Raw genomic sequence first — 22,443 nt, forward strand, 5'->3', positions numbered from 1 at the left:
TAAATGATACTACAAAAAGTAACAGTGAAACTGATGTGGTTTCTACAGTGAGTTCTAGGGAAAAGCTGAATTCTGTTAAAACTGATAAGTGGACAACCACACCCGAGGCGCACACTGTTCTTCAGCTATGTTAAAATTGGCATGTCTATAGCTTTTAGTGCCTGTATTTATTTCCTTAAATATTGGGGAAAATATCATTGCAACAAAATAAAGGTTTGAGAATAACACTGAAATCAGTCTTGATTTTTCTCCTGATCAGGCAGGCATTCACATGAGGTCCTAAATCAGGAAATGCTCTGAAAGATACCAGAAAACTTTCTAGGACAGTTTTCTGGAGATTTCACATCCCTGGTGCTCTGAGAATATTATGAATGTAAGGTATATGCCTCCATTGGAAGCAGAGATAGTACTGTCATTCATTGGTATAGTCTGGTAAAGTGACCAATGGTAAAGAAGTAAACAGATGACAATTTCACACAGTGGGAAGGCAAAGAATATCAGAACAATTTTGTCTGTAGTTCATTGTTGCTAATGTACCTATTGCCTGTCACTAGGTTCTAAGAAGTTGGCTTCAAGTGATTTGAAAGTGGAAGAGCAGGTGATTGTTGGAATTTACATATGGTCATCAACATATACCTAGACTTATTTAGATCTTAGTCTTAGAACAAAATCTTCATCTTTTTATCCTTTAGCTAGCGATTGTGGAACAGGTTGTCCTCTCAGCCAATACGCTGCTGTAGAGCTGCTGGATTTTTTGCCTTGTTTATGTGTTTCCACTCTTGGCGATTGGTGGCAGTGGCAGTAGTTTTGGCTATGTGGACAGTCAGTCTCTGGTTTCTAAGGTCTTCCTCAATCTGCTTAATCCATGTTTTCTTTGGTGCCAGTCATTGGATCTTCCATTCAGTTGGTCATTCCGGCCAGAGGAGTACATGAGACAGTCTGCTGGTGTTCATTCTGCAAACATGGCCAAACCATTGCAGTCTGCGCTTTTGGATTTGTTCTTTAATTTGCGGCTGGTTGACACATTTTGTCCAAATTGTCTTGTTTCGATTATGATCACATAGACACCCAGAATCTGCTGCAGGCATTGCATTTGGAAGGTTTTGAGTATGTCCATGTTTCTGATCCATATAGGAGGATTGGCAGGATTAGTGTCTGGAAGAGATGAACTTTGGTCTTGAGAGAGATGTTTGTCTTCTTCCAGAGGCATCATTTGAGTGTGGCAAATGCTTGGCCAATCCTACTGTGGGCTTCAGTGGTAGATTAAACTTCCTTTTTCTTGGACCATTGATTGGGACAAAATAATTATGTACACTGGAATTTGCTTTTGGGTTCCTGAAACAACACAAGAGGATAAAAAAATTTAATGAACCACAACAGTAGAAGGCTGATGGCATGAAATTTAGCATAACTCTCAATGTTTAAGAATATAATACATTTTGAGAGCAAAGAAAGTGATACCTGAGCCATAGATTTGTGTTGAGATTATTCAGATTTTTGTATTTGCATTTTCTTCTTCATTATAGAACAAACTGTTAAAGCTTTTATATTATATTATTATTATTATATGATTCTATTTAACATTTCTAGGTGAATCTATGTCTTTAAAGGGTTTCCTGTGGGGGTTCTGACAGCAAAGCTATTTTATGGTGTGAATTCAGGAGCAGTACTAAAAAGAGCCTGCTAACTCACTTTATTTTCATTTCAGCTGACACCTGACTAGCTCTTGTTTATTAGCCTGTTACTAATAATGGGGAGGAGCAGGACATTTCCATTGATTAAATGGTAGGCTACATGCTGCAGCCCATCCCTTCAAGTCATCAACTCCAGGCAATCATTAAATATCAGGAAATGACCTGTCTTGGCATAGCCATTGTTCCAAAAACATGCTAGGTGTAGGGATAAATTATCTCTTCAGTTGTCAACTGATATATGCAGGTTGCTGGTGCTACTGAATTAATGCCCTAGAATCCAGGCATTCTCCTTGGTACTTCTATATCTATGAGGTATGCTAAAATAGGTAATGGGAAGCCTGAAGGCTGCAGGAGAAAACTTTCTTTTAAAAAGGCAAGGAGGAAGGAGAACTCTGTACATGTCATTTTGTGATGTGTAACTTGGGTGAATTTGTCTGTGCTTATTTACCAATAGAACATACTTTAAAGCAGTGGTCCCCAACCCCCGGTCGGGGGACTGGTACCGGTCCGTGGATCAATCAGTACCGGGCCGCAGCTCCTCCTTGTCCTCCTCTTTGGCTGCTGCCTTGGGGGCTGCTCTGCTCCTCTGCCACCGGCTCACCTTTGGTGTTCTCCGGTGGCCGCCATGGCTGGGGCTCCCCCTCGGCGTGGCAATGCTCAGCTGCTGATGGCAGCACCCCCCAGCAGGCGGCGGGAAGTAAGGGGCACCGGCAGGAAAGCAAGCGGAGCAGGGGCTCAGGCGGAGGCTGCAATGTCCCTCGGCAAAAGACTACCCCCCCCCCGGGCCTCAGTAAAATTGTCAAGCGTTGACAGGTCCCCAGTGAGAAAAAGGTTGGGGACCACTGCTTTAAAGGGACATTATTGGCAAACTTAGTAAAAGACAAGATTGATTGATATACTGCCTCTCTTGGACATACCATCTCGGGGCAGTTCACACAATTCAAATCAATGCAGACAGCTATGTGTTAACTGCGTGATGCTGAAATAAATATTTAAAGGATTCATTATTAACTGGAGTATGCTTAAAACGGAGATAGTAAAGAGTGCTTCTGTTACTTATGTAAGAACGCTAGCCGATGGTCTTCAGAATGTAGGTGATACGGGATAAATGCCATTCTGACCAAATGCTGAAATGGTGACAGCATTAGCAAGTTTAGTAAGGCTGAGCCCATCTGCATTCTGTGCTAAACATTCCATCTGTCTTGGCTGGAGTATGGTTTTTTTTGGGGGGGTGGGGGAATGGAATTTCTAGTGAGCACGTGAAACTGCCATATACTGAATCAGACCCTTAGTCCATTGAAGTCAGCATTGTTTAAGCAGCTCTGCAAGGCCTCAGGCAGAGGTCTTTTGTTTACATCTCCTGCTGCCAGGAATTGAACCTAGGATTTTCTGCATGCCAAGCAGATGCTCTGCCACTGAGCCTCAGCCCCTCCCAATGAGCTGGACACAAATTAAGTCTGAAGACTTCATCTTTGAATCATTGGCACTCTTACGGAATAATGAAGCGTTTTAAAATTAACAGGAGGCACCATAAACTTTTTTAGCACCTCAGATTCCCCCTCCCCTCAAAATTTACCTTTTCTGTTCTCTTCCATATCCTTTCAAAGGACAAAGCTTGGTGGAGAACAGAGCAATCTGATTTCCTGGATCTAGGCAGGATAAAGGACCTCTAAGAGTTATATAGTTCAGCTTGCATCATGGTGAAGTAAGCAGAAGGCTGTAGGGGGCCTGATGGGAACTGTTATCTGCCAGTGTTGGCAGTGAGGTGATTTCCTCAAGCACATGGAGCATGTTTCTATTGAGATAGTTAGAGCTGAGCTTCTATAAATTGCCCACAGGAAGCAGATAAGTCATACATTCCTGCTTTCTCCTGTGTGGCACTGGCCATTGAGCTCATGCAACAGTCTCATTGGCTGATTCTGTATCCTAGAAGGTGGGGCCCGGGCATTCTTTTTCTGACTTGTGTCTAGCCTGTGTATGCAAGCTGCAAAGCTGTTACAGGATGTAGAAGCAAAAAACAGGGAGCTCAACAGAAAGGCTGTGTGTAATCTGTGGTGTATGTGAACCTTCAGAAGGAACCGGAGCTGCTGTGGACTATTGAATATAAGATGCAGTTGTCTTTCAGACTGCAAATTTGTTTTTACATTTCTTTTACAACTGTCAGGGGTCTCAAAAATTGCCCCCATACTTAGACCCAAATTAGATGAGGCATTGGCAATCCATGATCAGATCTCATAGAGAAATAACTGGGAATATGGTGATGTTGGGGGAAGGGGAAAGGTTGCCTTTTCGCTGCCAGCTGCTTAATGAGACAGATGTGAGCACAGACCTCACTGTGTTGTCTTGTCGACTCTTGTTCTTTTCAAGGATGTCTTGTCTGTATTTCTTCCTAGTTGTCCTAGTGCCAAATACACTGCTTAATCTGCTAAAAATTCCAAATATATAGGAATTGTGTATATACCTTTCTCTGGTTTATACAGCCTGTCTCCCTTCCACTCCGGATTTGAATTTTCTGAACTGAATATTTGCAGATTCCTAGGAGCTCATTAGTATTTTCAGTTTTGTCATGTGTAGTTTATTGCCATTAGGTTATAACTAAGGTGGCTTGTCCTTGGGGAGCTAAAATGCTACTGAGGTATGAGGTATGAGCTGCCTGGCTTAGAAGAAGAGTTAGTTTTTATACCCTTTTATACACTTTTCACTACCCAAAGGAGTCTGAAAGTGGCTTATAATTGCCTTGCCTTCCTGTCCTCACAACAGATACCTTGTAAGGCGGTGTTGAGAGAGCTCTGAGAGAAACTGCTCTGTGAGAACAGCTCTAACACTGTGACTAGCCCAAGGTCATCCAGCTGGCTGAATGTGGAGGAGTGGGGGAATCAAACCTGGCTCTCCAGATTAGAAGCTGTCATTGCACCAAGCTGGCTCCATCTCCTGTCATGGTAATATATGGTACAGTGGCCACTGACTTGATGCAACTCTGTATATTTCACTATCTTGATGGAACCTTGATCTCCATACTAAAAGTTTTTTTTCTGTAGGGAGATGTTTACTCTGATTTGTACTCAGTATAGCCTATTGAAGTTCAAGGGCAGCCTTTTGTCCTTACCCATTCATTCACCCCACCTCTATTTCTGAGTAAATTAAATAGTCTAAAGTTGGGGACAATGGACCAAACATTGTGACTCAACACCACAGCTTTCAGAAAGTTCTCAGATGAGAAGGAGATACTTCTTCAATTTGGTGCCGAATATATAGCTTGCCATTTTAGTTGAGGATTTATTTAGTTTGGAAACCAACTGGACTAGGGGCGAATCTATGTATAGGCATATTTGCTGCCTGCCTGCCACCTAGTTGCTGATTCTAGGGAGCCCATGACAAGCAAGCCGAGACAGGGTCCTAGAGAACAAGCTAGTACTGTGAATAGCTTTATTTTTTATAATTTAATTTATATCCCGCCACTCCCATGACCCATGGTGGGTCACTCCCATGGTGGGTAACAATAAATACAACCCCACAATAATATCTACATCTCTGCCCTAAGAGTGAATTGTGCTGTAAAACAGACACCAGACAAAGGTTACTGATGGAGGAGTGAGTGGCAGCTGTGCAGTGCAGGAGTGTTGCTGAGGAGCTTCCAAGCTTCACTTTCTCCCTTTCACTTCTGCTGCAAAACAGGAAGTACTGAGCAGGGGTAGTCAACCTGTGGTCCTCCAGATGTCCATGGACTACAATTCCCATGAACATCTGGAGGACCGCAGGTTGACTACCCCTGGTATAGAGAATCTAGCAGTCCAGCCCACCTCCTGTAGTTATTTGTGTGCTGGACAACTAGGCAGATCGGCTACTTTGTCACTGTGCTGAGAGTTTGTGGAGTCAGTGGCTATGCCTGGTTCTTTCTGTACCCAGAGTCTGAGAAAGGACAGTAGCTCAACCATGAGGCAAAGATTCAAAGACCGAAGTTTGCTGTGTGCCCTGTATTCAGCTGTGTAGAAGAATGACTAGGAGTTGTATGGAAAAAAACCTCTTTTGAAATGTAATCACAAGCCTAGCTCTCAAATTATTAATTTTGACACACTGTTTAATGTTAGCCTACTTGGTGCAGTTATCAATTCCATGTCTGCAACTTCTACATTTTTCTATGGTCTGTTCCATGCTAAATAATTTGTGTTTAAGCTGTCCTTTCTAAGCATTGTGGCCCTAAATCAGGGGTTCCCAGAGAGCTCTCCAGGGGTTATGTGGCCTTTCCCTGAAGTTGGGATGGCTGATGACATCACTGGAGCCTTCTTCCCCTGTTGCTGTATAAGCTTGGTCTCTTCCTCCACAGTAGAAACAGTAAATTATTGATTGATTGGGTGGCTCCTGCATCTTCTGTGTCCACTTCTCTAAAGGGGCAGGTCACCACTTCCAGGGCTCCTCAAAGCCTGAAAAATATTTCAGGGGTTCCTCCATGGTCAAAAGGTTGAAAAAGGCTGCCCTATATATTTATAACTAGAAATTAAGCCCGCTGTCCTTCAAATACAGCGGGCGCTAGCTGTGTGAGTTTGCGTGTTGGGGCGGCTGTAGGGGTCGGGATGGGCGCGGGCAGAGTGGAGGCTGGGCTTGGGGTTGTGGGTGGGTTCCGCGGGGTCATGTGAGCGCCTACCGTCGAGTCTGAGCAGGGACGGGGTTCGCTGGCTCCGGCGTGGTTGTCAGCAGTCGGGGCGGCTTGAAGCGTCTGGGGGCGGTCCTGGTGAGAGAGGATGGTGGCGACAGAGCTTGAGGGACGGGAGGAGGCCTGTGCCGTAGTCGGCGCCTGGCTGGTGTGTCAGTGGGGCGGGGCAGGGGGCCGGGCTTGGTGGGCAGGAAGCACGCGCGCGCGGGGCTCCGCGCATGTGTGTTCCAGTGTAAGTAAGAGGCTTCGGGCGTGCGGGTCACTCGGGCGGCGGGCGGACGTGGCGGACACGGGCCATGGAGGAGAGGGGTGAGTGTGGTGGGGGGGCGGGCCGAAGGAAGGTGGGTGGGGCATGTTGGCGAGGTGTGGGAATGGGTGGGGGAGGGTGTCTGGACTGGGGTCGAGGGTGGGAGTGTGTTCGCTGTAGAGTCCTGGGCGTCGTGCAGCCTTAGCATGGGGGTGGGTCGAGGTCTGGTGGTTGTTGACAGCGCGTCCGGATGGCTCCCGGCAGGTGGGGTACGGCGGTTGTGGCGGGCCGAGTGGGAAACGCGTCGTGTGGAGGACGGCTTTAGGGGGGAGGCTCGTGCAGGTCCCCCGGCCATCATTGGCGAGTCTCCGCGTTGGGTGGTGCAGTTGAGGCGCGAGGTCGCAGCCCTGGTCCTTTGGCGGCGAGGCTCTGCGCAGGGAAGGAAGATGCTCCGGCGGCAGGAAAGGAGCAGGGCCGCCACGTCTTCGACGCGGCAGCCCTGCTCCTTTCCGGGCGGGGAAGCATGTGGGCGGCCAGTCTTGGGCGGGCCTACGCGCGCCTCCCAATTGGCCACTTGGCCCTCGAGTGGCAGCACGGCTCCTGATTGGACCCCTCCGAGTTTTTATCCCGGACAGGTCCCGCCCTAACTCCTCCCCAGCAGCCCTTACCCCTTTACTTAATCCACTCCGCAGGAGCGGATTAAAGACGGTGTCTTGTTTTGTCATAAATGAGCAGATATTATTTTCCTGAATTAAGATATTTTGTTTGAAACTACTGAAATCTTCAGGTTATCTCTTCTGACTTGTAAGATGCTGCTCCACATTTGCTGCAGCCATCTGATATTCCTCTATAGTAAATGTTTGTGTTACCTTGCTACTAGTGTGGCATGCAACCATAGTTAAAACAGAATTGAACAGTAAAAACATTGACAGAAAATTATGTGTATAGTAATCACAAATAAGCGCTACTCAGGCATCTTTATATCTGGTGTGCAAAAGATAAGTACCTGATGGCCGAAGTTCCATCGTTCAGGTGCCACCAGAGAAAATCTCCTGTTCCAGAAACTATTCACTCATACCACTTCTGAACAAATCTCATGTGTAGCATATCTGGCTGGACAATTCAGTGCTTTTCAGCATCCTGCATATAATAAATGCAATATGAAGTTATCCCACATGTTTGTCTTTTTGTCTCCCTCACCTCTTTACAGATAATTCTATCACAGGTACTGCTCATTATCTTAAGATATGCATAGAAATAGATGGGCCTCTTGCTCATTGATCCTCTCAGTATTTGATTACAATGCAGAAGTCACTTGAGGCTGTGTTGAATTTATTTGCATTGAACTTCCTTGACAAGTAGTGATCCTTCGAGATTTTCTCCCTCCCCCCAATCCAAGGGAGAAAATCTAGATACTTTTGGGAACAGAGTGCAGTTCTTGCTTGCTGGTTTCATTGTCAGCTCATGTGAAAAGAGCACATCACAGTGTTACGTTCTAGATCACAATTCCCAAGTGTTGGTCTGGTGTGTCAAATCTGCCTTCTCAAAAGGACCATTTTTTCCATGGTGGTGCTTGGTTCATATCTACCAATTGAAATTCTTGGCCATTGGACAAAAATGACTGTAAGAAATGAAGGGCTCTTTGTCTTTCAGAACATAAAACTTAGTGTTAGTGACAATTTTAAAGAACCATGCAGATGTCTGGTTAAGTTTACAACATTAGTGCATTGCTCTTTGGCCTTGAGCATTCATTTATTCCTGCAGTGACTCATGGCAGACTGAGAATGACATTATTGTCTTGCTTTGTGATATTTCCTTCTATATTTTTGAATGCAGTGTTCAAGATATTTAACAGGATAATCATGGATTGTTACTACCAGAAACATCAGATGTAGAAATAGACTGCTTTTTGGATAATATTCTAGCTGTAGGTAGAAATGTGAAAGGTCAAGAACATTGCCACTCTGATTAATTTAAAAGAAGTCCTAAGATATGTCCCATTGTATAGATTTAGGATTGTTCTCATAGTCTCTCCTAGAAGGTATTGAAAAGTATTCTGTAAGATTCAAGTGGATAACTGTATTGGTGTGAAGCAGCAAAACAAATTTTGAGTCCAATGTCACCTTTTAAAATGTATGAGCTTTCATGTGCATACTCGCTTCTTGGACATTGTATCTGAAGAAGTGTGCATGTATACGGAAGCTCATACCTTCAATAAAACTTTGTTGGTCTTAAAGGTGCCCTGGGCTCTAAATTTGTTCCAGTGTTCTGCAAGGTTTTTTGAAAGATATGAAATGGTTGCTTAGCTGTTGCTGTCTTAGCATAACCATGAAACACTCCTACTTTTGACCACTGCTCTTGCCCTGAAACAGCTACTGATGTTTTTCTGACTGAATTATGACTTTTCATCAAGTTCAGTATCCAAGTTCATATTCAGTAAAATCACTGTTAACTTTGTCAGTTGTTTTATTGAATTTTCTAGACTTGTGCCTTTAGAACTAACCATATCTTTTCTGACATAGTATACGGCAGGGGTAGTCAACCTGTGGTCCTCCAGATGTTCATGGATTACAATTCCCATGAGCCCCTGCCAGCAAAACGCTGGCAGGGGCTCATGGGAATTGCAGTCCATGGACATCTGGAGGACCACAAGTTGACTACCTCTGGTATACGGTATTCGTGAAATGTTTCTTAAGTTTAAAGGCCACATGATTTGTAATAGGACATTTCAGAAATGCAAAGACCCATAAACGGAAGGAATCTTGTGGATTCATAGTGTCATAGTGTCTGCTACAGCAGAAAATGTATATTTTCTTTTCTTTCTTTCTTTCTTTCTTTCTTTCTTTCTTTCTTTCTTTCTTTCTTTCTTTCTTTCTTTCTTTCTTTCTTTCTTTCTTTCTTTCTTTCTTTCTTTCTTTCTGAAGCTGTGGTAAGGCACCAAGCATATTCACACAGGAATGCGATATTGATGTATTTCTATAAAGCAAGCAAATTTAGTTTTACAAGTCAGAATACCATGTCTGTAGTAGGCAATTCATAATAACATGGACCAGTTATTCAGATATCCCTGAGGGACCTTCTCGTAGATAAGCTGTAAAATACACAAAAGTTCCATTGAGGACAACTAATGGTTCCACTTAGGATCAGTTCAGAATCCTTTGGATGCCCACATTTGCTAGAGATTTGTGCTTCTAAGTCTTGCTTGACCCTCTTCCTTTCCTTGGTGAGTATGCTGCTACAGCAGGTGATAACTTGTGCTTTCCCTGTCCTCCCCCAGATTCTACAGTAAGCAACAGAAAAGTTAGTTTCGGGGGTGCTTAGTCTGTAGTATGAGCCTCTTGTGGCGCAGAGTGGTAAGGCAGCTGTCTGAAAGCTTTGCCCATGAGGCTGGGAGTTCAATCCCAGCAGCCGGCTCAAGGTTGACTCAGCCTTCCATCCTTCCGAGGTCGGTCAAATGAGTACCCAGCTTGCTGGGGGGTAAACGGTAATGACTGGGGAAGGCACTGGCAAACCACCCCGTATTGAGTCTGCCATGAAAACGCTGGAGGGCGTCACCCCAAGGGTCAGACATGACTCGGTGCTTGCACAGGGGATACCTTTACCTTTAGTCTGTAGTAGAGCAAAGAGTCCAGTAGCGCTTTAGAAACCAACAGGTTTTTGGGGGTAATAGCTTTGTCATGCTAGCTTTGACCCTCAAACGCCCATACCCTGGAAACCTTTTTGGTCATTGGGGTACTGGACTCTGATCTTGCTGAGCAGCTGAGTATTTTCAAGGTCTTTGTCACCTTGTGTGCCAAGAGAATGAGCAGAGCTGTCAAAGGACAAGGGAACAAAAGCTGGAAGGACAGAATTAACTTAACTGACCAAATGTAATTAACAAGTGGTGACCTGCAAGTTCAGGATGCAAGGGAAATCAAAGCACATCCCCCTGCTAATTCTCACTTCCTCTTCTCATGCCACTTTTCTCTTCTCATTCTGTTGTTGCTGCCGCCTTCTGCTGCCTCCCCATATCCATTCTGCTGCCATTTCTTTTATCCATTTTAGAGTTCTGAGTTGTATGGGGTTGCTAAGAAGCCCCGTAATGGCAGCCTTGATCTTGCAGGATTCTGACTGGCATTTTTTAAGTTGCAATGTGTTACCGGGTTGGGGACTAAATCCCCTTAATTTGTTAGTCTGTGTTACTTCCCTCACTCCCCAGTTTTGTAGAAGTATGCCCCCTTTCTCTGTCTGCTCATGTTACGTGGATTTTTGTTTTTGTTCTGTGGTCAGGTTTGGAATTAAATATATGATAAGTTCACTAAGCTCTCATTCTTGTCATAAATTCGAGCAATATAGGTTGACATTTCTTCCATGTATACCAATCAGAAAGAGATTAATGTGTCAAATTGGTGGTGTAGACCTCAGGAGTGCTTTTAAATTCCGCAGTTCCTCTGTAAAGGTGCCTTGAGATGGACTTGACTTCTCAAGAGAATTACCAGCTTTTCAGAGTGAGTCTTATCTGTCCAGGATACACGCAGGATACAATCACTGACTTCTTGTTTACCAACTTTGTACATATTACTGTGTTGGACATCTAATGATGATGATGATTTCCTGCCCACTTTAATGAAAACACGTTTGACCTTTGGGTTGCAGCCATGCCAGAAGAGGCCATATGATTTAGAATGTTACATGCAAATTGGTCAGGTTCTATTGTGTGCCGTGTGACAGCATAATATGTAGATACTACATGTTCTCACGTCACCTGTCATTCAAGAATTTTGGATATTTTGTGTTGCCTTTTGGAAAACGAATACAGCACCTATTAACTGTAGTCCCATGTAGTCAAAATGTTAGATGAATGGTATAATTTTTGCCATGTTTATACTTATGATCATTTTGTTTAAAGTGGTCCAGTGCAAGCATATTTTTGGAAGTAGATTTCTGATCTGCCACTGTTGGAAGTTGTATGTTTAAAAAGCAGTGTTTTCCATCAAGAACATTTCTTGTGGTGAAATACAGAGGTTATTGCTTCATGAAGTTGCCTGCCAGGAGAGCCGTAGGGTGAATTCAAAAGGGTACAGGGTGCAGAAGACAAATCGTGAGTAGGGATCTGAGATTTTAGAGTAAGTATTAGATCACTTGGGATGGCTCACGGAGACTGCTGTGTTTGTAATCAGAAAGACATGTACAGATACAACAATAAGTTGAAGAATATAAAAGAATATAATTGCATGATGAAATGCAAGCTGTTGACAGATGTTAAAGGGAACACACTTGTGGCTTTTCCATATTCCTAAAACTTTCTAAAAAGTGCATTTTTTCTTGTCCTTGCTACTTTTAAAGTCCTGTTATCATTTACATTCCCCTTTGTGCATGCTGTCCACTGTTGGTTGGTTGTGTTAAGATACTGAGAATGTGATCAGAGGGAAAGATTTTCAGGTCTGATCTGTACTCCTAGTTTTGGCAGTCCGGGTGTGTATCATGTGAGCAAGTTTGCCTGTGGGGCTTCCTCTGATAGGGCCACTCCTCCATCTCTTTGGCAAGGCATGTTGGAAAGAAGGCGTGATCTCTGTATCTGAATAGTTGGCTACACATCTTTGGAAACTTTGAATCTTACACAGAAGCTTTTTTTTTTTTGTATGAGGAAGGGTTCTTTTACAGTAGGGAGAATTCAAACATTTGATCCTCCTTCCTCTTCCAGTCTTCAGGAGCATATTCAGGAAACACAAACACATAGGATTTGACTGTGCAGTAACTTTGATTTTGTGGTCTTCTGAATTTTTAGGCAGTCCTTTTGGGACTTGGGAAAAGGCATGTTTCTATCTTGGGAGCACTGATTAATCCCCTTCAACAAGAAGTAGGAAGACATGGCTTGAACCTAAAGGGATAGCTTGAGTATATTTCGCTTCTTTATAGACCCTGGACTATTTATAATTTGGCTTCAGTTTTAATAGGATGCTGGGAAATGCAAAGATGGTACAAACCCTATGAATGTTCTCTTAATTTTATTCTGTACTAAGCTAAGGTATAAATAAAGCCCTCAAATGGCCAACCTGCTGTTGAAACTGCAATATACGTCAGTTTGTCTCTGCTGGATTGAACTTTTTTATTCATGTTAAGCTTGTTTTGCATTCTGAGTGTGTCTATCTCATTTGGTTAAGAGCCCAGGGTGAGGGCTGCCAATATGAACAGGCTGGTGATTCCTCAGCTGAGAGATGTAAATTTGGTCTCAACCAGGGCCAGGGCCTTTTCAGTCCTGGCTCCTCCCTGGTGGAATAAGCTCCTGCAAGATCTGTGGACCCTGCAAGAGCTTTCACAGTTCTGAAGGGCCTACAAAATGGAGCTCTTCCGCCAGGCATTTGGTTGGGGTCAGTGAGTGACAGGACATTATGAGGATCCTCCCCGTAGAAATTTCCTTGTGCAACTGGAAAGAGATCACAATAAAATCAGAGTCCAGTAGCACCTTTAAGACCAACAAAGATTTATTCAGGGCGTGAGCTTTTGAGGGCAAGCATTCTGTTATTTGAACAGCAAACATTGTCAGCTACAGTGAATAAGATTTTAATGTTCTGTTATTGTTTCCAATGTTTACTGTTACCTGGAATTGTTATAAACCATCCCAAGATAGTCGCCCAAGAGTGGTGTTTAAAAATTGAATAAATTAATACTGAGTTTTATCATGTAAATAGCAGCAGATTATAAGTTAGTATAACATTGCAGAGCATTGAGAAAATTGAAAATAACTTGCACAGGGCTCAAATAAACTTTACAATTATATGTTTACTGCAGGTCTATGTGAGATCATGTTTTGAGACTACTTGGTAGCTCATCCAGCTAAGTATAGAAAACTTGAGCTGTCTGATTTCAGGGGTGCTCCAGCATTCTGGATTTAGTAGCCTGCAAAATGGTGCAGTCTTGCTTTGAACTCAGATAATTCAACTTTGCTCTGTACCTCTTGGATTTTTCTATAGGGACCAGTGTCTGACTTGAGAGAGGGAAATTGCTTTGTGAGCATTTGTTTTCTCCAGCTTTTTTTGAATATCTACATGACATCTATTGTGTGCTTGTGCTGCTGATGCAGCTGCTTGCGTTTCAATGCTGCAGCACTGAGAAGTGAGGTTTTTTAAAAGCCCTTTTGCAAAAAACCCTTCTTGCTAGACTTGCAAATTTATGTGTCCTTGGCATAGTTTAAGGGCCCCAAAGGAGTGGCTAAACTGCAAAGCTGCCCTTAGCACTATTTATCAACCAAACAGGTTAAGAGCATGTAAAGAGGCCAAGCACACTCAGTATAATTGCAGCAAACCTTACAGTTGCCTGTCATAGGTGGACAGAAGTGTGTGTGTGTGTGTGGGGGGGATCTCATCATTTTGCCTCCTAGTGAAAAACAGGGTTAACTGATCCCTCACAACACTTCCTCAGTCAGATGTATGCTGTTTGTGTCTTTGTTTTGGCAAAAGAAAAAAGTTAAGATGTTACCCAAATTAGGTAATGTTTTCTGTATCTGCTAGGTTTCCCTAGTTTGCTATTAAAATCACTAAAGGAATAAGCAACATGAAAACAGAATTGCTCTTTGGTTGTGTCTAGACGATAAATCCTACGCTTGTCTACTAAGCAGGAAAGAAAGGAAGAAAAATTGTTTTAAAGACTTGGTGTGTGCGTGTTTTAAAGGAGCCATGCAGTTTAGTCCTAAACACAGCTATATACTTCTAAGCCCATTGATTTGGAGGAGCTTAGAAGTGTGTAACTGCTTAGGCTTGCACATTGTTCTGAGCAGAATTCAGTAGTTATTGTGCCATCTTCCAGATGTCATGATATCATCTCTTAGTCCCTTCTGAGGAAAAAGGAATTCTAGTTCTAAAGAAATTACGTAGTTGCATTTGTTCTAAATATTAATTAAGCTGATCTTTCTGATATAGGCCATATGGTATTTCTAGTGAAACCAGCAGATGTTTATCTCGTGTCACATCGTTCCTTTCTCATGGCCTGATCTTCTTTTGTTCCCACATTCTGTCTGCTGAGGACTCAGTCAGTAACGTAGGCAGTATTTGCTGACTGTGTAAAGTTATTGATGTGATTTTATAATACAAAAATTGACAGGAGCTGTTTAGAATATTAGAAGGAAAGGCCTTTCTAAAGTTTGGTAACTGGATCCCTGTTTCTTGGTCATCACCCCGATGGAATTCCCTCTCCTTTGTGCGCTGGCTGCTGATACCAAAACCAAATGGATTTTCTGATAGACTGCTAAATTTCCAAGGTGCTTCTTGCTTTTCTGGTGAGTGAGACTCCAGCTTCTACACTGATTTGCACTGTATTTGTATATGTGTGTGAGAGACACAGACACACAGGCAATAGGAATAACTTACTTGAGTATTTTTCACTTTGCCATTCTCATTGTCTTGGTATATACTGATAAGTTGCTGTTGGAACTTAGAAACAAGCCCTAGTTCTTTTGCATAACTATGAGATGTATACCATATAACCCACCTTGAATCTCAGTGAGAAAGGTGTACTATATACAGCTATCTAAATAAAAGTGGGATATTGGCATCTCAGTTACTTGCTTCACAAAAGGATGGATTCAAGTGGGTAGCCATGTTGGTCTGAAGTAGCACAACAAAACCAGAGTCCAGTAGCACCTTTAAGACCAACAAAGATTTATTCAAGGCGTGAGCTTTCGAGTGCAAGCACTCTTCCTCAGACTATGAACTGCCATCATGATAGTGGGAACATAAGCTAAGTAAACTGTGTCACAACATCCGAATTCAGCCATATGATAATTTTTAAGAACTATGAAAACACCTCCCCCCAGGCAATCAGATTGTTTCTATTGTGTTAATTTCAGACTTTCCTGTGCAATTTTTCCCCCAGAGTTAAGTTTGTAGTTTCCTGGCAATAATCACTTAAGTATAGGATCCCAGGGATAAAACAGAATGATAGCAAAGGTTGAAGAGCTGCTGAAAATAATTTGGTACAACTGTGAGGGGGAGGTGAGAAAACCGCTCTCTGCAGATGGAAATCCTTTCTCTGCAGAAATCCTTGTGGGGTTCAAGTGTATATATAGCTAGCTTGATTGGTACGTGCACTCAATTACACTCCAAATAGAAAATCCAAACTACCTGTTCCTTCGTGGAAATATATTTGGGAATGTGCTGCAAATGGAAAATACTGTGGTTACCAACTTAGTGCTGCATTATAAAATGTTCGCAGAAGAACAGTCTAAGTTATGTATTGTACTGTGAATTTGCTCTTATTTTCTTTTGTTTCAATAATGATCGTTTGAGTCATGCTGTTGATTCCCCCCCCCCAACCCAGAACTGTAAATTCTGAGTTGCAGTCGCGCTCTGGAGTATGAGGCAGAGGTGGCCCCCTGTCGTCCCCCCTCCCGTTTCTATTGTATAGTGTGTTTCTATTGTGTTAATTGCGGACTTCGCAATTTTCCTGTGCAAATCAAGGAACTGGGAATCATGAAGATACTGCTCCATGCAGTGGATGTTCAGTGCAACCTTAGAGTGTCCCTCCATGCCTGTTACTGAGTAGGTTTAGAAAGAACTCTGCACTGGACAGATGAAGGCTGAGGGCCTTAGAAAATGCTTCCCACACAACTCAGCTGCATTTTAATAGCTGCTTGCAGCTGCTGCCTCCTAGGGAGGCTGGGGCTTTCTCTGTGGCCCGGTGTATTGTTGTTGTGTAAAACCTCTGTAACCTTGATTTAAAATTTTACAGAATGGAGAATGAAAGTCCCATAGAGTACTGTTTAATTCTTGCTGGTAATGTGACCTTAAAAGGAGAGGTGAAGTCAAATTAAACAGCTCAAGCTAATAAAGTGGGTTTTTTTTAAGTGTAACCACTACTGCATGCCCTTGTATAATTATAGCTGTAATTGTGTTTCATAAAACACTCTTCCATGGAAGCCCTGAAAAACCAGCTGGTAATATGATCAGTAGGAAAATTGCCTGGGGCAGCAAGTGATGAATACCTTGTAGAACGTGTTACAAAAAAGTTTAATGATGGAAGAAGTGGGGCAAAAAAACCCCAACGAAGGTAGTAGATATTCCTCTGAGGGGCTCGGTGGAGATCTAGATGTTCCCTGACTGTCTATTTGGCCCTCTGTTGCAATGGATGTCATTGTGAATGGAGCTTGTGCTTGGTCTAGGATAGGAAATGTTTCTGCTCTAGTATTTGCACTTGTTAAAGTCTGAGTCTCTGAACATCAAATTAGTATAAATTGAGTAAAATCCTGTGCACTTTTCAGGTGAGCATCATCTCTTAAAGTTCAGCTTCTTGTGTCAGGGACTCATTGTATCTGCCCTTTTGAACAAATAAATGTAAAGTGCACAGGATTTTCTGACTCTGTTGGAGGCCCTTCTCTCCTGTTTTGCCTGATATGGTGTGAAAGAGATCTCAGCTGCTAAGGGATGCCAGAGAAAATGCCAAGGATAAGTTCAGCCACTAAACAAATTATGAATAATGCACACATGAAGTTTTCCCTCTTTTTAAAATAGTATGTTAGAGTGCCAGTGTGCTAAAATGTGCACAGATTAAATGGCTTCTGTGTGTAAAAGCTGGGGTGGCAGTAGAAGTGCCTGAATCTGGCAGGTCTGGGTATTCCCAGTTCTGTAGTTCCTGTTTGAAACTGGTGATGAAACTTCTGTGGAAATAGATTCTATAGACTCTGGATGCCACTGCCCTGCCCCACGTAAGGCTACTTTTTTGAAAAGATAAGTCACTGTCCTTTGTGATAATTTAAAATTTTAGTTTGCTGGTTAAACTTTCTCCCAAGTGGCATGAAATGTTTAGGATTGTTAGCTTATATGAAATAAGACAAAGTTTAGCCAGCTGTCAAAAATGAAAGGTGATATTCTTGTCTTATTACAGATGATTTGAAACTTCGTATTTCATCAGAGCCTGCCCCTTCCCTCAGAAATACCCAGGGGAAACAAAATTACCACTAAAAAGTGAATATTCAAAGCATAGTGAGTTTACAGTGTTGCAGTCAGTATCACTTGCTTTGTGTTTCTAGCGTTTAAAATCTCTGAATAGTTGAGAATATGTAACTAGGGATTCACAATTTGTCAGATAAGGAAAGGGTCAGTTGTCTGAGGCAAGGGGTGTTTCTTGCAATGGCCAAATTTGTCCTTAGGGCTGGTATACTGAAATGATAGCATTGTTCTTCTTGGTCCTCCATGCACCCTATAACAATGTAGCAATATTGGATGTTGCAAAATCTGTCAAGATGCACACAAGGAATCCATTCTCTGCCCCTCCCCTAATTTGCATTTGGAAAAGAGGGGCAGCTCCCCCACTTGCTTCTGTTTTCCAGTTACGTCAAAGGAAAGGCTAGCTGGGGGACTGTTCCAAGGGTTCACCCCTCCCTCAGTTATTTTTGTGGTTTTTATTGCGTATTTAGAAGAAATGTTTCCATCATGAGCTAAACTCTTCTATTTGAGCAACCTTACTTGGCTTAATCCTAGCATTCTTGTTAACTTCAAGCTTTCAAAAATGCTAAAATCTGTCTGAGTATCCCTTATGCTTTGGTCGTTCCATGTAATACCTCACAACGTTGTATGTAAACCGCCCTCAGCCGAATGGGAGGATGGTTTAAAAATCTAACAAACAAACAAATAAATAGTGTGGGGCTGTTTGAACAGCTGTGCTTGAATAGATGGCAGAGTATTACTGTTCTACCACACTTATATTTTGCAAGTTTTAGCCACTGACTTTCTCCCCCCCCCCCGCACCCCCGTGAAAGATATTCCTTCTGCTCCTGTACTTCTGCACCTAAGGCAAACTAGTGGCATGTGGCCAGAATTTTTTTGACCTAATGCCAAGAGACCATGTGGATTGGCTCAAGAGAAGTCAGCTGAGGTTATATCCAGCTAAGACAGAGTTCCTCTGGTTGACATGCCTGCTAGGTGAGATGGTGCAACTTCTGGGTCTTGGCAGCAACAATCAGGAGGCTGGGGGTGGTTTTGGATGCCCCACTATCTATGGAGCCCCAGATCACCCACGCCAAGCATTTTACCATCTTCACCAGGCATGACAACTTGCACTCTACCTGTTAGCATCCAACTTAGCCACTGTGATCCATTCATTGGTCATCTCCAGGCAGGACTACTGTAACTTGCTCTATACAAGGCTGTCCTTGAAGTTGCTCCAAAAACTTAAGACAGTTCCAAGATATGGCAGTGTGGGTTATCATGACCCAGTGGGAGAGCACATATTCAGCATATCCTCTCCCATCTTCACTGGCTCCAGGTTGGAGACGAGATTGGGTTCAAAACTTTGGTTTTGACCTTTAACGTCCTAAGTTATCTGGGACCATAACTCCAGGACTACCTCTCCCATTACAATCCTCAAAGAACATGTAGAGTGAACAAAATCTGTCCAGGATCCCTGACCTCAATTGGCTTTGGCCCATGACCTTTTCAGCCCTTGTCCCAGCCTGGCAGAATGGTCTGCCTCTGGTGAATTGCGGGATCTTCAACAGTTCCACAGAGCTATTCCTCCAGGCCTGTGGTTGAGGACCTAGGGCAGTGGTCCCCAACCTTTTTATCACCAGGGACCACTCAACGCTTGACAATTTTACTGAGGCCCACTGCCCTAACGCTTTCTGACTCTGGTCGCTAAGGTAATGTTTAAACATCCCTTCAAAATAAGATACAGACACGCCACAACAATAAACATAAGGAACATTTTATTTTTTTGGAAATTTTAACTCATGACAATGACAAATCAATGGGAACCCTGAGCTTGTTTCTCTGCAACGAGATAGTCCCATGTGCGCCTGCCGGATTGTGGATGAAGTAAAGGGCCAGGGGGGGGGAGAAGGCGTCCTTCGCGGCCCACCTCCAGTTAGTTGATGGACCACCTGTGGTCTGTGGCCCACAGGTTGGGGATCGCTAACCTAGGGTAACATCACAATTTCATCTGGCCTCCCTGCCCAAATCAACCCAATTAATCCTCTACTGAGGAATGCCCTTCTCATATACTGTTCTCATCCTCCTTTTCTGGATAAGTCATGGCATTAAAGATTCTATACTTAAAAATGTGTAAACATTTAAATAGCATGTTTTTTGCATATTGTTACCCGCCCTGAGCTTTTGGAGAAGGATGGTCTAGAAATATTTCATTATTTATAATTAAATTTATATATGATTATAAATAATTGGCTTGCCACTTTGGGTGTGAAAAAAATCCTGATTTTTAAAGATTCCAGTGTCCTGAAGTTCTTGACACATAAGTGTTACACAGGAGAATAGTCCTTGGGTTTGAAAAATCCTGGAACTGTGGTACTTTTTAATGATCTTGTGAGGTTTTAAAAAATTGATGGCATTTTATGTTCTTCATATTTAAACATTTTGATTTGGTCTCCTCCATACATGCAGTTAGGTTTTTGAGGCTGCTACAATTGCTACTCGTATTTGATTTCCAGTAGCACTTCATGCTGAGAAATTCTGTAGCCAATGCACTGAGAGAAAATTTCAGAATGAGAGTCAAGTTGATTGTAGGAGGCTATGAATCAGAAGGAGAACCTGGCAAGGTGTCTTTAAAGAAGGAATGTTGCTAGAGGAGCTGCTTACTTCAAGCTCTTCATGCTTATTTCCAGTAAGCATTTGCCTTTCTATCAATGGAAGCAGAATACTGGACCAGAATACTAGCAGAATACTATTGTCTGACTTACAAGGTTGTTCTTATGTTCATAGAAGTTCAGGTGAGTAAAGGAAGGTGTGGAAATGTGTGCCACTTTATCTACAAAGGAAAAACATTGGCGTTCAGGTAAATAAAACACGTGGAATAGAAGTTCTGCTTCAGGAACCAACTTTTTAAAGTAGTATGCTGTTTAAAAGAGTAACTTTTTTGTCATGAGATCTTAATCCTGCCAGCAAGCCAAAGTTGGACAATTGTAGTTCATATAGTTATAGGTACTTTCAACCATAACTTCAGAAATTGATCTTTTAAATTGAGCACTGCAGGTAAAACAACAGACATTACTATCCTGCCTGTCTCCAAAAAAAGGGGACACCATACTTTGTCCTGAGCTTATAGTAACATTTTTGTCCAATCACCTGGAAGGATTCTTGTCAAAGTGGCCAGGCAGTTGGTGATTAACATATTTGAATTACTTGGTTTCATAAATGCACAAGCATGATTGAGTTATACTTATTTAACTGATTCTATCATTTATCTAGAAATTTGACACATTTCCTCCCTACGAAGGGGCGGGGAGAGAAGAACAAAAAGAGAATCACATATACAGCTTTGCACAAACAGGAATCACCTATTATGAAATACCCTTTAATTAATTCACTTTGCTTGCCTGTTTCAGCTGAGAACTTGAATGGCTGGAAATATCTGTTAGATCAATCAAGTAAACCATTGATTTTCCTTTAGCGGAAGTGTTCTGCTCAAGCAAAGGCTTTCTTTTGCTTTGGCCATGTTATGTGGAGTAGCAGCAAATGGGGCAGCAAATGCAGATGAAGCTGCAGCCTGTATGGATAGATCAAAGTCTTCTTAAAAAGAATATGTATGTTTAAAAAACACATATAAATTACTTGGCTTGATAATTGTCAAGTTGAATACAATGGCAGTTTGATACAATGAAAAGTTAAAGACAGCTGCTTAAGGTGCACCTCCATCAAATTATTGGTGCTCTGTGACCTAAATCCTCGATGTGGAAACACATCTACTGGTGTGCTTCCTGAAATGGGAATGACTACAGATGTGATGTCTGTTTGTCCTGCCCCTGCCAGTGACAGAGAGGCAGGAGAAAGAGGGAGCAGTACATGTGAACGCGGGCAGGCGGCTGTGGTGATGGTGGAGGACTGAGCAGGCCTCAGCCTCATGCCTGGCCAACTGCTGTATCCCCACTCCAGATGGTGGGCCAGCTGTGGAAGATGAGTAGTGGAAGAGGTGGCTGGCCAGGGCTGAGCCTGAGCCCTGCTTGCTGCCATCCACCTTTCATGGCTGGCCCTGCCCTCAGGAGAGTGAGGCTGGCAGTGGAAGATGGGTGGTGGAGGTGATACTGCAAGCAGGGCTCCGAGCCGGGCCTCACCAGCTGCCATCGCGCCCATTCCTCCGGGGGCTGTAGGCCCCAATCTTCTTCTCCCTCCTTCATGTCAGGATGAAGGAGGTGGCCATGGGGCGGCAGCACCAGAGGAAGTAGGCCTCAGCACTGGCTCTGACCAGCTGCCATGGCGCCCATTATGCGTTTCCACATAATGAGCAAAAATCCAATTCTCATGGGTTTTTTAGGGCCTTACTCACTGAGGCTCAATGGGGTGTAAGTCAAATACAATCAACAGGATGCGAGGAAGGCTGCCTTATGTGTTGCAAGAAGAGACTCATCACTGTACCTCTGTGGGGTTTGAAGAGCATTTGAATGTTAGATAGTGAAAGGCTGTCAGTTTTACTTTCCTGTGGGAAGTTTTTTATCATGTGTCTCAAATGGTAGAAATGCCAACACTGGGTTGTGTGTGTTCTGTAGCTTTTGTAGTAGTCCTCTCTCTTTGTCAGATAACGATTACTTAAGATTATTTGTTTGTGTTGCCCATGTGAAGCATCTCTTGCCCAATAGGGTATGAGAACTAAGGACTTTAGAAAAAGAGGGTTTTGAGAAGAGATTTAAAGGAAGATGAAGGGTAGGTTTTTTACTCCCCACTTTTCTTTACTTTAAGGAGTTTCAAAGTGGCTTCCAATTGCCTTTTCCTTCCTCCCCTGACAACAGTCACTGTGTGAGCCAGTTTGGTGTAGTGGTTAGGAGTGCGGACTTCTAATCTGGCAAGCCAGGTTCGATTCTGCGCTCCCCCACATGCAACCAGCTGGGTGACCTTGGGCTCACCATGGCACTGATAAAACTGTTCTGACTGGGC

The 22,443-nt window shown here is 43.0% G+C and overlaps 1 protein-coding gene across 3 annotated transcripts in view; it reads left to right on the forward strand.

The window, feature by feature from the left end:
• The window catches only part of SUSD6 (sushi domain containing 6), a 75,433-nt gene that overhangs the window by 11,078 nt on the left and 41,912 nt on the right, over nt 1–22,443 (forward strand). Inside the window, exon 1 of one of the 3 annotated variants that reach the window (XM_077322605.1) lies at nt 14,621–14,846. The exons of the other annotated variants lie outside the window; for them this stretch is intronic. The gene's annotated coding sequence lies outside the window, so the exon portion shown is untranslated. Of the gene's footprint in view, nt 1–14,620; nt 14,847–22,443 lie in introns of those variants that run through there. 3 annotated transcript variants of the gene reach the window in all.

The sequence above is a fragment of the Paroedura picta genome, chromosome 2 (genome assembly GCF_049243985.1).
Source record: "Paroedura picta isolate Pp20150507F chromosome 2, Ppicta_v3.0, whole genome shotgun sequence".
Taxonomy (NCBI): Eukaryota; Metazoa; Chordata; class Lepidosauria; order Squamata; family Gekkonidae; genus Paroedura; species Paroedura picta.